The 14,660-nt window shown below is 47.6% G+C and overlaps 11 non-coding genes across 11 annotated transcripts; all 11 read left to right on the forward strand.

The window, feature by feature from the left end:
• Nucleotides 1-2,598: 2,598 nt before the first annotated feature.
• Nucleotides 2,599-2,680, forward strand: Trnas-aga (transfer RNA serine (anticodon AGA)). The gene has a single exon. It is a non-coding gene; the product is annotated as a tRNA-Ser (tRNA).
• A 112-nt stretch (nt 2,681-2,792) lies between these two features.
• Nucleotides 2,793-2,866, forward strand: Trnas-aga (transfer RNA serine (anticodon AGA)). Its single transcript has one exon. It is a non-coding gene; the product is annotated as a tRNA-Ser (tRNA).
• Nucleotides 2,867-2,978: 112 nt separating this feature from the next.
• On the forward strand, nt 2,979-3,059 carry Trnas-aga (transfer RNA serine (anticodon AGA)). The gene has a single exon. It is a non-coding gene; the product is annotated as a tRNA-Ser (tRNA).
• A 314-nt stretch (nt 3,060-3,373) lies between these two features.
• Nucleotides 3,374-3,455, forward strand: Trnas-aga (transfer RNA serine (anticodon AGA)). Its single transcript has one exon. It is a non-coding gene; the product is annotated as a tRNA-Ser (tRNA).
• Nucleotides 3,456-3,567: 112 nt separating this feature from the next.
• On the forward strand, nt 3,568-3,648 carry Trnas-aga (transfer RNA serine (anticodon AGA)). The gene has a single exon. It is a non-coding gene; the product is annotated as a tRNA-Ser (tRNA).
• Nucleotides 3,649-3,759: 111 nt separating this feature from the next.
• On the forward strand, nt 3,760-3,841 carry Trnaa-cgc (transfer RNA alanine (anticodon CGC)). The gene has a single exon. It is a non-coding gene; the product is annotated as a tRNA-Ala (tRNA).
• A 112-nt stretch (nt 3,842-3,953) lies between these two features.
• Nucleotides 3,954-4,036, forward strand: Trnas-aga (transfer RNA serine (anticodon AGA)). Its single transcript has one exon. It is a non-coding gene; the product is annotated as a tRNA-Ser (tRNA).
• Nucleotides 4,037-4,148: 112 nt separating this feature from the next.
• Trnas-aga (transfer RNA serine (anticodon AGA)) lies at nt 4,149-4,230 on the forward strand. The gene has a single exon. It is a non-coding gene; the product is annotated as a tRNA-Ser (tRNA).
• A 112-nt stretch (nt 4,231-4,342) lies between these two features.
• Nucleotides 4,343-4,424, forward strand: Trnas-aga (transfer RNA serine (anticodon AGA)). Its single transcript has one exon. It is a non-coding gene; the product is annotated as a tRNA-Ser (tRNA).
• Nucleotides 4,425-9,660: 5,236 nt separating this feature from the next.
• Trnas-aga (transfer RNA serine (anticodon AGA)) lies at nt 9,661-9,742 on the forward strand. Its single transcript has one exon. It is a non-coding gene; the product is annotated as a tRNA-Ser (tRNA).
• Nucleotides 9,743-9,854: 112 nt separating this feature from the next.
• On the forward strand, nt 9,855-9,936 carry Trnas-cga (transfer RNA serine (anticodon CGA)). The gene has a single exon. It is a non-coding gene; the product is annotated as a tRNA-Ser (tRNA).
• Nucleotides 9,937-14,660: the final 4,724 nt, after the last annotated feature.

Genomic DNA, 14,660 nt, shown 5'->3' on the forward strand with positions numbered 1-14,660 from the left:
GCGTCCTCTCAGCGAGTGACAGAACCACATTCCGAAATCTTGAAGATGATAGTGCCGAGTGTCTGCAATACATTGTAGAAACTCATAATTTGATTGATGCTGCAGAATATAGTACACAAGACACAATTAAATACACACATTTTCAAAGGAACTCACACGCTAGATTGGATCGCATATACTATTCCGCTAACAAACTCAGAGAGGTGATGAAATACCAAGTCTTCCCAGTCCACTTCAGCGATCATTGTCTCGTAGTGGCAACAATTGGAAATCCCGAAACGGCAAAACGCACTCCAAAGACGTGGAAGCTATGGAAAATGAATTCGAAGCTTTTACAGGACTCTGTTTTTGATGATTACATACGACGAAAGCTTGCACGTCTTGCCGAGAACCCCTTAGGCTGGGCCGAAAAGTGGGAAATCTTCAAGCAGGAGGTTAGAGGTTACGCGATTGAGAGGAGTAATATAATAGCATATCAAGGAATGTGTGAAGAAACCAAATTGAAAGAAGCTCATCGCAGTCTGGTACAGCTTGAGGCGAAAAACCCAGGCACATGTTTTGACGATATAAAGGAAATCGAGCTCCGGCTCGACCTTTTCAGCGAACATAGGTATGAAGGCGCAAGAGTTAGATGTCGAACAAAGAGATATCTGCCGGATAAAACGCCAAACAAAAGCTATTTGGCAACAGAGAGGAAGCAGACGCGTAGTAGGCGCATTGAAAGTTTAGAGCACGGGGGTAAAGTAGTGGGTGACTCTGAGAAAGTGAGGGAGATATTCGTCGATTACTATAAGAGTTTGTTTGGACAAACAGCACGAAAAGTTGACAAGGGTTTGATAAATAGGTGCATTGCAACCATGCCAAAGCTAAGTGAGGAGGAGAAAGAAATGTTAGGGTCGGACATTGCAGCAACAGAAATACAGTGTGCAATCAAAGAGTTAGCTTTCAACCGCACTCCCGGGCCGGATGGCTTGGGAGCAGAGTTCTACAAGAAGTACGTAGAGCTGCTCACGCCTGTTTTACTTAATCTTTATGCAGAAGCGGAGGAAAAGGGCATTTTTTCTCTTAGTTTTCGGAGGTCGCACACTGTATTAATCCCGAAGAAAATAGCTGAGGGGTCCACTCCGAAAGTGACTGACTATAGGCCTATTACCCTATGCAATGTGGACTACAAAATTTTCGCTAAAGTGCTTGCTGCACGTCTGCAATTTGTGTTGCCCCATCTAGTAGGGGAACATCAAACGTGTGCCATCAAGAATAGAAGAATACAAACCAATATACATATAGTTCGTACGGTGCTGGACTGGTGCAGATATGAGGGTGGGCATGTGGCGATGCTACAGTTGGATCTTTCGAAAGCTTTCGATAGAGTTTGTCATACATACCTGTTCGCATTGCTGCGTCATGTCAACATGGGAGATAGGTTTGTAAATCGCATCCAGTTGTGCTACAAACTAGTTGCAACGAGCCTTGTGGTGAATAGATTCATTGCCACCCCGATTGCGCTTGGAGCTTCGGTCCGGCAAGGTTGTCCTTTATCGCCTTTACTTTTCGATTTGTACTTAGAACCGTTGTGTAGACACGTAATCTGTCAGTATGACGTTCATGGCTTTCAGCTGGGTGGTGTTGAAGTTAAAGTTGTGGCGTATGCAGATGACGTTGCGTTCTTGGTGAAAGATAAGAGAAGTGTCCAAAAAATAATGGAGCAGGTCGACTTGTTTTGTGCAGCTTCTGGAGCTCAAGTAAACAAAGAGAAGTCTTTAGGAGTATGGTGTGGGCTTTGGGGTTCAACTCCAGAAATATTTTGCGATATCAAGTGGCAGACGAGCAACCCGGACTACCTGGGGGTGCCATTACACGCAAGTAGAAACACAAACAGGATGTGGTCAGAAAGAATTGATAAGATGAAAAAGCATGCATTCACTTGGAGAGGCAAGGAACTGTCAATATTCCAGCAGGCTTCAGTTTGCAATGTGTTTTTGGTGGCGAAAATGGTATACATTTTGCAAGTACTTCAGTGTTCCCGTAAAATCGTACATGCATGCCATCGCGTGTTTGCCACCACGATATGGTGCTCAACATTTGAAAGAATGCGCCGAGAAAACCTTTTCAAGAAAGTCAAGGATGGAGGTTTAGGTCTACAGCACTTGTTTGTAAAGCAGCTAATCATGAGAATCTGGTTTTATAGGCAGTCTGTGCACCCCCTATTAGACGCCGTGAAGAGAGCAGTAGCCTACAACTATATGCCTGATATATATGTTGGCTTCCACGAGCATGGCTTGCAGTTGACAGGGTTTTATCAGGAGGTCGTGGACTGCGTCAACTTTCTAAAAGTCAGGTTTACCCCAGATTACCTCTTTTCGGTTTCAAAGAAAGTGTTGGCAGCCCATTTGATAGATACCTTGTTTCCCGTGCCAATTTACAGGCAAATTCCGTCTGAGTGGCCTGGAGCGGACGTTTTACACAGGGTCAAACGCATGCACATAAAGCCGAATATGAAAACATGTCCGTTTTGTTGCTTTCTACTACATGCAGTTGAAAAAATAGCTCAATGGAGTCCACCATATGTGTAGAATACACTAAATAAACGAAAAGAGTGCGGTCGTGGCCGAGTGGTTAAGGCGATGGACTAGAAATCCATTGGGGTTCCCCCGCACACGTTCGAATCCTGTCGACCGCGTCAGAGTTTAGATGCTCATGTCCGTTTTGTTGCTTTCTACTACATGCAGTTGAAAAAATGGCTCAATGGAGTCCACCATATCTGTAGAATACACTAAATAAACGAAAAGAGTGCGGTCGTGGCCGAGTGGTTAAGGCTATGGACTAGAAATCCATTGGGGCACAGGTTCGAATCCTGTCGACCGCGTCACAGTTGAGGCGCTCATGTCCGTTTCGTTGCTTTGTACTACATGCAGTTGAAAAAATAGCTCAATGGAGTCCACCATATCTGTAGAGTACACTAAATAAACGAAAACAGTGCGGTCGTGGCCGAGTGGTTAAGGGGATGGACTAGAAATCCATTGGGGTTCCCCGCGCAGGTTCGAATCCTGTCGACCGCGTCAGAGTTGAGACGCTCATGTCCGTTTTGTTGCTTTCTACTACATGCAGTTGAAAAAATAGCTCAATGGAATCCACCAAATCTGTAGAATACACTAAATAAACGAAAAGAGTGCAGTGGTGGCCGAGTGGTTAAGGCGATGGACTCGCAATCCATTAATCCATTGGGGTTCCACCACACAGGTTCGAATCTTGTCGACCGCTTCAGAGTTGAGACGCTCATGTCCGTTTTGTTGCTTTCTACTACGTGCAGTTGAAAAAATAGCTCAATGGAGTCCACCATATGTGTAGAATGCACTAAATAAACGAAAAGAGTGCGGTCGTGGCCGAGTGGTTAAGGCGATGGACTAGAAATCCATTGGAGTTCCCCCGCACAGGTTCGAATCCTGTCGACCGCGTCAGAGTTGAGACGCTCATGTCCGTTTTGTTGCTTTCTACTACATGCAGTTGAAAAAATAGCTCAATGGAGTCCACCATATGTGTAGAATGCACTAAATAAACGAAAAGAGTGCGGTCGTGGCCGAGTGGTTAAGGCGATGGACTAGAAATCCATTGGGGTTCCCCGCGCAGGTTCGAATCCTGTCGACCGCGTCAGAGTTGAGACGCTCATGTCCGTTTTGTTGCTTTCTACTACATGCAGTTGAAAAAATAGCTCAATGGATCCACCAAATCTGTAGAATACACTAAATAAACGAAAAGAGTGCAGTGGTGGCCGAGTGGTTAAGGCGATGGACTCGCAATCCATTGGGGTTCCACCACACAGGTTCGAATCTTGTCGACCGCTTCAGAGTTGAGACGCTCATGTCCGTTTTGTTGCTTTCTACTACGTGCAGTTGAAAAAATGGCTCAATGGAGTCCACCATATCTGTAGAATACACTAAATAAACGAAAAGAGTGCGGTCGTGGCCGAGTGGTTAAGGCGATGGACTAGAAATCCATTGGGGTTCCCCCAGCACAGGTTCGAATCTTGTCGACCGCTTCAGAGTTGAGACGCTCATGTCCGTTTTGTTGCTTTCTACTACGTGCAGTTGAAAAAATGGCTCAATGGAGTCCACCATATCTGTAGAATACACTAAATAAACGAAAAGAGTGCGGTCGTGGCCGAGTGGTTAAGGCGATGGACTAGAAATCCATTGGAGTTCCCCCGCACAGGTTCGAATCCTGTCGACCGCGTCAGAGTTGAGACGCTCATGTCCGTTTTGTTGCTTTCTACTACATGCAGTTGAAAAAATAGCTCAATGGAGTCCACCATATGTGTAGAATACACTAAATAAACGAAAAGAGTGCGGTCGTGGCCGAGTGGTTAAGGCGATGGACTAGAAATCCATTGGGGTTCCCCCGCATACGTTCGAATCCTGTCGACCGCGTCAGAGTTTAGATGCTCATGTCCGTTTTGTTGCTTTCTACTACATGCAGTTGAAAAAATGGCTCAATGGAATCCACCATATCTGTAGAATACACTAAATAAACGAAAAGAGTGCGGTGGTGGCCGAGTGGTTCATTCTACTTCCGGCTGTTGTGCTAGCAGGACGTAGGAAGGATGAGCTCCGAGCGAGCGTTGCTTACGGCTAACCCTAGCCGGGATATCACCGTCGATTCTGCAGGAAAGGCTTCGACCGAGAACTACAGAATGTTACTTTCTACATTGCTCACGGGTAACATATCCTTGAACACCATCTTCTTGCATGCGGACCCAAGTGGCAGGCCTTATCGCGCAGACGATTTTGCGGATGGAGTGTTGGGAATTATTGATAAAGAAGACGTGGCCCAGTTCGGAGCATATATCTACAATCATGTCTGGGCATTGACATTGCATTCAAGATTGCCAAAAGAAAAGCTTGTCACAAAGGGCGAAATTGTCGTGAAGAACAAGAAATGTGTAATCTTGGACCCGAACAAAAAGGAGGTCGACATATCGCTGCACTGGCTTCCCATGCATGTGCCGAACGACGCCGTGGTTAATGTTTTCAACACCTTCGGTAAAACTGACCAGATTGAGAGAGAGAAATGGAGGTCAACTGCCTTCTCGGGAGCAGAGACAACGACACGCAGGCTCAAGTTAGTGTTGCACAATGGAATCTCAGTTGAAACGATTCCGCATATGACAAAAATCATGGGCTGTCAAGTTCTGATAGATATCCCTGGCAGACCGCCACTATGCCTGCGGTGCAAAAGAGTCGGCCATCTCAGGAGGCAATGCAAGGCGCGTGGTGTAAATCCTGCAAGAGATTCGGTCACGAGCAAGAGGACTGCGTCAGTACGTATGCATCCAAGACGAGAGCCCAAGGCGTGGACGCTGGGGCAGGGGATATGATGGACGTGGATGATTGTACTCAAGCAGGAGAAAGGTCGGGGGACAGCAACGGAACGCGGCACCAACTGCCTCTTCAGCAAAACAGTTTTTCTGCTCACAAAGAAGATGAAGACAATGCCATGCCAGGTGGAATGAACGACGCAGACGGGCCAACGGAGTACGTGCAGCCGAGGGAAGGGGCGGAGAGCAAAGGTAGCCTTTCGGCAGTACAGGAGACAACAGAACCAAAAGACAGGGAGGACCCCGAAATCAGGCGAGGAAAAACAACGGATAGGGAGGTCCCCTCGCAGCCCATCAACTTAGAGTCACAAGAGTACAGAGAAGCCGGCCATGCGCAAGCAGTTGCAGACACCGGAACTGAAGAGCCCCCAGAAAGCGGGAGACCAGACCGAAAATGGAAAGACACGGTTAGCAACTGGAAGAAATCGAGGTATTCACCAGCACCCCTCGTCACTCCGGAAGAAAGAAGACGGCTCCAAAAAGACCAGAAGAAGAAAACATGAAAAGGAAAAACACGCTGAAAATAGCCACCATTAATGCTAACAGCCTACTTCGGAAGGAAAGAAAGGACAGCTTCATCAGCTTAGTGCTCAGCGAGAGATTTGACATTGTTTGTGTTCAAGAAACAAAAATATCATCAAGGGAGCAAGAAATCGAAATGGTCAAAGCCTTCCAAAAGTGGTTCTTTACCTTTCACGCTACTGGTGTCAGCGGGAGTGCGGGTACCGCCGTAATGGTGAAAAGAGACAGTGAGGCAACTATAGTTGACTATGAGCTAGAGCAAAATGGGAGGGTCGTCAGTGTAGACTGTGTGTGGGGCGGAGAAATTGTGCGGCTAATAAGTGTGTACGCTCCAAACGAAACTGCGGAACGCAGGGCCTTCTTCGAAACTAGTGTGGACCACTTCTTGGACACAGACAGCAAAGTAATAATTGCGGGGGATTTCAACTGCGTCACTCGGAAAGAAGATAGCACATATAAAAGAGAGAAGAAGGACTGCAGTGCGACGGAGCTTAAAAAGCTACTGCGTAATCAGGACTTGCACGACGTAGCTATCGGGAACGACACAGCGCTGAAGTTCACGCACTGGCAGGGCATGTCACACGCTAGATTGGACAGAATCTATATACCCGGAGAGTGGGCGTCGCGCCAAGCGGGCTACAATGTCATGCCGGTAGCTTTCACGGACCATGCTTGTGTGAGTGTCCTGTTGAGTTTTGATAATCAAGGGCCGAACCAGTCCCGCAACACAACATGGAAGCTGAATGAGAACGTCCTTGAAGACGACAAGTTTACTGGTGAGATAAGGAGTATGATAGGCGCTTTGCATGAGCGCGGGGCAAACGCCCCAGCGTGGGAATTTTTCAAGGAAGAAGTGCGAGCGAAGGCTATTGAATACAGTCAAAGACGAGCAGAAGAGAAAAGGCAGGAAATGAAGGCCTTAATGAAAAGTCTGCTCATCATTGTAAAAGAGGAGGAGAAAAGTCCTGGGACATTCACAGAGGACATTAAACAAATCAAAAATATGATAACAGAGAGGCTACGGGAAAGGTTTGCTGGCGCCCAGGTGCGTAGCCGAATACAAACTGTAGAACGGGACGAAGTGCCGACCAAGGTGTTCTTGGCACACGAAAGGGAGAAAGTAAAAAAGAACGAGGTCACGACACTAATGTATAATGGAATTGTAGTGGAAGGAGCAGAAGCTGTTGAGGAAGCGTTTCATGAACACTACAGAAGGCTGTTTAACTCTACGCAAGACGGGCCACTAAAGCCCACTGCCCTCTTTCGGAACGTTCCGACACTAACAGACGAAGACCATTCCTCGGGCGAAGGGAAGATAACAAAAAAGGAAATTCGCAGCGTAATCCGAAAGCTGTCCAAGAACAAAGCGCCCGGCCCAGACGGCCTCGGGTCAGCCTTCTATAAGAAATTCGAAGAGGAGTTGAGTGCTGTCCTGGAGGTAGTTTTTGAAGACATCAAAATTCGTCAGCTAATAACCCCTACCATGAGGAAAAGTCATACTATCCTGATACCGAAGAGGGGGAGCTCGGAAGAAGTGCCCTCTACGTCGGACTTTCGTCCCATTTCATTGTTATGCACTGACTACAAGATACTCGCAAAGGTTCTAGCGCGGCGATTGGACAGCGTTCTGTGGAAAGTAATAGGAGCGCACCAAACCTACGGAATAAAGAAGAGGTCCATCGCCACCGACATACATGTGATGCGCACTATTGTCGAGGCAGCAAAATCGGCGGGCGCTAGGACAGCAGTGTTTCAGGCCGATCTTAAACAGGCCTTCGACAGGATGCGTCAACAGTTCCTATTTCAGCTTCTGAGCCACGTGAACATAGGGCAAGACCTGAAAGCGTGGATTACTATCTGTTATCGGGACATCACCGCTCAGCTACTTATCAACGGAAGGATAGGCCTTCGCTTCCCCATAAGGAACTCAGTGCGGCAAGGTTGCCCCATGTCTCCGACGCTCTTCGCTCTTTACCTGGAGCCGCTATGCCGCGCGATTGTAAACAATCAAGAGATCAAGGGTCTCACACTAGCCAAGGAAGAACTGAAAGTGCTCGCCTTCGCCGACGACCTTGCAATCATCTGCAACGACCAGAAGCAGGTCTCGGCCGCTCTAGAAACAGTTCATGACTTCTGCGAGTCATCAGGGGCTTTGCTAAACCTGAAGAAGTCGAAGGGTACCTGGCTAGGCGACTGGGACACGCAGCCTCACATCTACATGGGGATCCAGTGCACTCAAGTGATAGGGAGGTACCTTGGGGTTTTTCTGGATGATACCTCAGCGGCGGTAGAAAAATGGCAGCTAAAGTTGCAGTCAGTTAACGGGAGGTTGCAACCGTACAAAGGAAGATACCTTTCTATTCTTCACCGCAGCTTCATCTGCAACGCAGTCCTATATCCGTCCATCCTCTATTCGGCCCAAGTCATCCCCATCGACTCCGGGACTATGCAGCGTTTCCATAGAATCTGTGCTACTTTTCTGTGGGATTCAAAGTTCGAAAAGATGCGCCGTACGAACATTTTTTGGCCGCTGCAGGCGGGTGGTCTAAATGTCGTAAACCTCGGTATCAAGGTACAAGTGCAGCGTTTTTTCTACTTTAGGGACATCAAAGCGCCGGTACTGCGAGAGGCGCTGCAAATTCTCGGAGCGAGGTCACTGTGCAAGTGGGTGATAAGTACCGCAGTTCCTTCCCTGGGAGCACCCGAGTCACAATTCTACAAAGAAGTGGCCAACAGCATCAGGTTCTTTCTTGAAAGATACTCGTGGGAGCACCTAACAGTGGTGAAAAAGAAGACACTCTACTGGGATACGGTGATGAGCGTGTTTCCCCCTCCGCTCTACCGGCAAAGTTTCGCCGCATCCGACGGACAAGACGTGTTGAAGCGGGTCGCAAAGCTTCCGATGCCGACGGGCACGAAATATTTCTTCGTGAGATTCCACACCGAAGTGCTCCCCGTCAAGAAATGGATGGAAGCCAAAGGCTTCTTTGTGCCATTAGAAGGAAATTGCCACATATGCGGGACAGCGGAAACCCTGAGGCACGTTTTCTACGAGTGCAGAAATGCAGTGCTCTTCTGGTCGGACCTCCGAGCTTCGCTGCTACTTGGCGATGACATTTCGTATGAAAGCCTAAAATTCCTAAAGTTTGTGAACAAGCAGCATGAAGAGTTCATGAGCGTGGTGACTGCTACAGCTCTACAGGCCCTTTGGAAAGCAAGGACGGCCAGAGTGGAATGCGATGCGAAAGCAAAACCACCAGTTACCTATATGAAGGAAAAGCTGATGTGGACGATATCACTGATCGGAACAAAAAAACTCCGTGAAGAAGAGAAATGGAAAGAACTTGCATCCGTAATCATGGCTCTGGAACCAAAACATTTCGGCCGTCACCCGAAACTGCGAGGTAATCAGGGTCTTTCAAACAGCTGCCGCTCATGAAGAGATGGGAAGACAGGGCGACGTCTAGTACTTAGGTTTTAGCAGGCAGTGCACTAGTCGTGCACAGCACTTTTATACTTCTTCAAATCCTTGCCTTCATGTCAATAAAGGTTTTACATAAAAAAAAAAGAAAAAAAAAGGTGGCCGAGTGGTTAAGGCGATGGACTCGCAATCCATTGGGGTTCCACCACACAGGTTCGAATCTTGTCGACCGCTTCAGAGTTGAGACGCTCATGTCCGTTTTGTTGCTTTCTACTACGTGCAGTTGAAAAAATGGCTTAATGGAGTCCACCATATCTGTAGAATACACTAAATAAACGAAAAGAGTGCGGTCGTGGCCGAGTGGTTAAGGCGATGGACTAGAAATCCATTGGGGTTCCCCCGCACAGGTTCGAATCCTGTCGACCGCGTCAGAGTTGAGACGCTCATGTCCGTTTTGTTGCTTTCTACTACATGCAGTTGAAAAAATAGCTCAATGGAGTCCACCATATCTGTAGAATACACTAAGTAAACGAAAAGAGTGCGGTCGTGGCCGAGTGGTTAAGGCGATGGACTCGAAATCCATTGGGGTTCCCCCGCACAGGTTCGAATCTTGTCGACCGCATCAGAGTTGAGACGCTCATGTCCGTTTTGTTGCTTTCTACTACGTGCAGTTGAAAAAATGGCTCAATGGAGTCCACCATATCTGTAGAATACACTAAATAAACGAAAAGAGTGCGGTCGTGGCGATTCTACTTCCGGCAGCGTTAGCGATCGGTCGCAGAAACGATGAGCTCCGTGGGAGCGGCGAATATGGCTAGGCCTAGTTGCCGTCAAGTTGCACTGGATGCCGAGAAATATCCCGGACGTCTCAGTTGTTAGGGCGTTATCAGCGTTTGGTGCAGTAAAGGATATCGTTCGCCAGAAATGGAAGTCGTCATTCTTCGAGGGCGTGGAATCTACTACAAGAGAAATAGTTTTTGAAGTCAAAGATAAAGTGTCTGTGGACGATATCCCGCACCTGATGTTCATCGACGGTTGTCAGGTTCTGTTGGACGTACAAGGTCGCGCTCCGCTTTGCCTACGTTGCAAGATGGCGGGCCACATCAGGAAGTCCTGCAATACGCCCTGGTGTAAAAAATGTAAGAGATTCGGGCACGACGAAGAGGAGTGTGTATCGACGTATGCGTCACGTGTAAAGCGGACGGACGAGCCAGCCAGGGAGATGTTCGCCGACCGCACAGATGACGTCACAATGGTGGAAGCCTGCGAGAACGAAAGGGAAGGAACAAAGGAGGCCTTTCACAACGCTGATCGCCCAGAGGAGTCGACCGTTGGCAAAGGAGATATGCACGGCCAGGACGCCCCCAAAGACTATGACCCGGCAGCAAGAAGGAAAGAGAGAAGTTCCTCAGTTGATGGCAGCGATGACGAACTTCTTAAACAGGATATGCGAATGACTACTGCTGCAGCAAAGAGACTCAGACAGACAGATTCAACAGGTTTTCCTCCATTAACGCCGCAGGAAAGTGCTGGTTCCTGCCTCAACGACATCAATTTTGGAACTCTTTAATGTGACTTGGCATGCACTCAGCTGATCGTCCGCTATGGCAATGGAGATAAGTATGAACCGCTCTTGGCTTTTATTGATTGACGCGGCCGTTCCATGAGAGGCACATCAATCAGTGTAGGGACGATAAATGTGAGGGGACTCAACTCAAGAAAGAAACAGTATCAACTTAAACGTTATCTTCAAGACCACGACGATATTGATGTGCTAGCAGTTCAGGAAACGAAGATCTGCTCTGAAGAAAAGACGACGGAATTGATATCGTATGTGTTTGCATCTGACTTCGATGTTGTCGTCAGCCACGCGGTTGGGTGTTCGGCCGGAACTTTGCTGTGTTTAAGAAAGAGACAAAACATGCTTCCGCTGCAGTACTCTACTGATGATCAAGGTCGAATAGCGAAATTAGACGCCCTTGTAGACAACGAGATATGGCGCTTTATCGGTGTGTATGCGCCCAACGACATGTTAGAAACGGTCGCTTTTTTCAACTCCGTGGGTGACGTAGCAGAGGAAGTGGACAACACAGTTCTGCTGGGCGACTTCAACTGTACGTTAAGCGATAACGATCGGAATAGAATCAAAAACACTGCCGACAAGAGCGAAGTAGCCTTGAAAGCTTTAATAACAAATTGCAGCATGACGGATGCATTTGAGTGTATGAAAGGAACGCCTCCCGTATTTACACACTTTCAAGGGAATTCCCACGGCAGATTAGATAGAGTATACATATCAACACTGTGCAAGAAGAAGTTCACGAGATACGGTGTGAGGCCTGCATATTTTAGTGACCACTGTTTAGTAAAGGCGACCCTCGGTCAAGACAGAAAGATGGCCAGAAGCGATGGATGGTCGTTGTGGAAGATGAATGTGAGTATACTCGATGATGAGAGCTTCGTTGGATTGGTAAAGGATGAGATTGCAGGACTCATAACAACTGACAGAACGTGGAGCTCAGCGTGGGATCTCTTTAAACAACGTGTACGTTTTATAGCAATCGAGAGGAGCAGTGTGCTGGCATACCGTGAAAAATGGCGAGAGGAAGAACTAAAGAAGAACCTGAGCATTATTATCAAGGCTGAGTCCAAAAACCCGGGATCGTTAAGTAAAGAAATGGAGGACACAAAATGTGAGCTGGAACTAATCAATCAAACGAGATATGAGGGGGCAAGAATACGGTCCAGATCCAGACAATATTTACCGGACGAGTTGCCCAGTAAGAGACACGTCCGACATGAGCTGGAACATGTCGGGTGAAAGCTATAGAAGAGATTGAACAGGAGGGGGCAATAATTAGTGATGAAGGAATGATACAAAAATGTTTCTACGAGTACTTCGAAAATTTGATTGGGAAACCAAGGAAACCGCAACCGAACGTCGCTGAGATAACGCAGTGGGCGGATGTGGCCAAGTTGACAGAGGAGGAAAAAAGAACACTGGGTGCTCCGCTTGAGCTAGCTGAGATAAAACTTGCGATACAATCACTCGGGAAAAACAAGACGCCTGGTCCTGATGGCTGAGTGGGGGAGTTCTATCAGATGTTTGCTGACTTCATCGCTCCCGTTTTGTTAGAAGTGTACAAGGAGTCAGAAAGACAAGGCACCTTCCCTGCATCTTTTCGGCGTTCTCACACAGTTTTCATCCCTAAGAAGATACCCGCGGGGATTGTCCCTCAAGTGACAGATTTTAGACCAATCACCCTATGCAACCTGGATTACAAGCTATTTGCGAAAGTACTCGCGGCTCGTCTACAGAAGAGTAATATGGGATCAGCTCAAGAAGCCGGCAAGTCACACAGTCGCCTGGACGCCATTAATTAGCAATTAGAGCTAATTGGGACCCCCCACATTAATCAGGACCCACCAGGGAGTCATCACACTAATTGGGGAGCATCTAGGAATAGGGGAGCGCAGAACGATGCGACTGCTCCATCCGAGAGGCAGGCAGAAACTGACTCGTAATGGTTTTTTTCTCCTGTATAAAGCCCCGCAGCTGCATCCCCTAGCGGGTACTTACTCAACTAATCTCACAACAAAATTATTAAAAATCACGCTAGCGCTACTCCGGTTCCCAAGGTAGAAGATGATAGAAAATGCCGGGGGATGCCCGGACAACAGCAACCAGCACCCGACGTGCACGGGCACGAAAATCGCAAACAAAGCGGGAAGAAAGCTGGCGAAAGCATTAGTTGCACAACAAATCACCTCACCACAGTAGGAGCGCAGACCGATGCGACTGCTCTCCATGACAGCCAGCCAGAAATTGAGCGAGCGCGGGGAGCGCACGTCTGCTTTCCGCGACAGCCAGGGAGAAACTGACTGGGGCGCCGCTCCGCGGCCGCTACGCATACACGCTCCTAGCGCCCTCTGGAGCGACCACCTCCGAGAGGCTAAGAGTGAAGAGCATTCCTGCGCCCCCTGCTGGCCGTTCTCATTGGTCGTGACGTCATCCTATTGTCTCAGGGCTACGCTGTTTTTTTCCACTAATGCTCCTTTGGTCAATCTACAATGAAGCCACAGTATGACGTCATCATGCACCTGCGTGGCTCAAGGACGCGTACGCTCGAGACAGGGGACCTATTATTTATTGAATCACTATCCCATGATTATTTCCTTTATTTTTCTATAACGATTGAATAGGAAACTATTGCAGAAGAGCACCATGCATGAAAGCTGATCGTAGGAATTCCAAAGTCTTACTAAATGAGACTTGCAAATGAACAAAATATCCTAACACGTAACTCCATCAACGACAAATAAGAGGACTAGGCACTCAACAAATCAACACAGAGTACGGGTAACCAGGAGCGCAGAACTCAGGGCAGCACTATCGTCAAGACAACAATGTTCATGTCAGGACACGTTCATGCATGTCAGGACACGTCAGGACAAATCGTACGACTGCTTGGCAACAGAGGAAAACAAACACTTGAACAGAGTGAAAAAGGCACTCACCATCATTTTTCCCGTTCACAGCATCCCCTCATTGTAAATCCGCTCGTCACAAAATCCACTTGCATCGTCGAACACCATTCACCAGTGACGAACCACACATCCGCACCCCATCAGAGGCAGACAGAACCCCACCGAAGCTACGCTTTTCCACTGACGACCAACGCCAGGAGCAGAATTTGCGTGTCGAGACCCGTCAGTGTCCAAGAGAGAAGTGAATCCTTGCGCCCCCTGCAGGCCGTTCTCATTGGTCGTGACGTCATCCTATTGTCTCAGGGCTACACAGTTTTTTTCCACTAACGCTCCTCTAGACAAGGTCAACCTGGAACAATAGTCTCTCGGTATGACGTCATCATGCAGGTGCGTGGCTCAAGGACGCGTACGCTCTATGATATACTATCCCTAGATTATTTCCTTTATTCTACTATAATGATTGCATAGGGAACTATTCCAGAAAAACACCATAGACAAGAGGAGATTGTAGCATTTCATTCCCAAAGTCTTACTGTACAGGAAAAAAATGGTTCAGCAAGACATAAAGTCACACACCTGTCCCAATCGCGGTTACTCTCTGAACTAAATGAATCGCAAAATTATTAAGAATAGCTCTACTCCCATTCAAGGCAGCACTATCGTCAAGAATATTCCTTGTACAAAAAGAAAAAAACTACATGTAGAAGGAAAGCATGTCAGAACAAGCCCAGGCATGTCAGCACATGTTTGTCAGACAAGGGGGGGGGGGGGAAAGCGAAAAGAAACAAAGAAGGAAACCAGCATCAAACTATTTCTAAGCACACGCACTCCTCTTATTCAAAAACAGTGCTCATCATA

This window comes from Ornithodoros turicata, chromosome 1, assembly GCF_037126465.1.
Source record: "Ornithodoros turicata isolate Travis chromosome 1, ASM3712646v1, whole genome shotgun sequence".
Classification (NCBI taxonomy): domain Eukaryota; kingdom Metazoa; phylum Arthropoda; class Arachnida; order Ixodida; family Argasidae; genus Ornithodoros; species Ornithodoros turicata.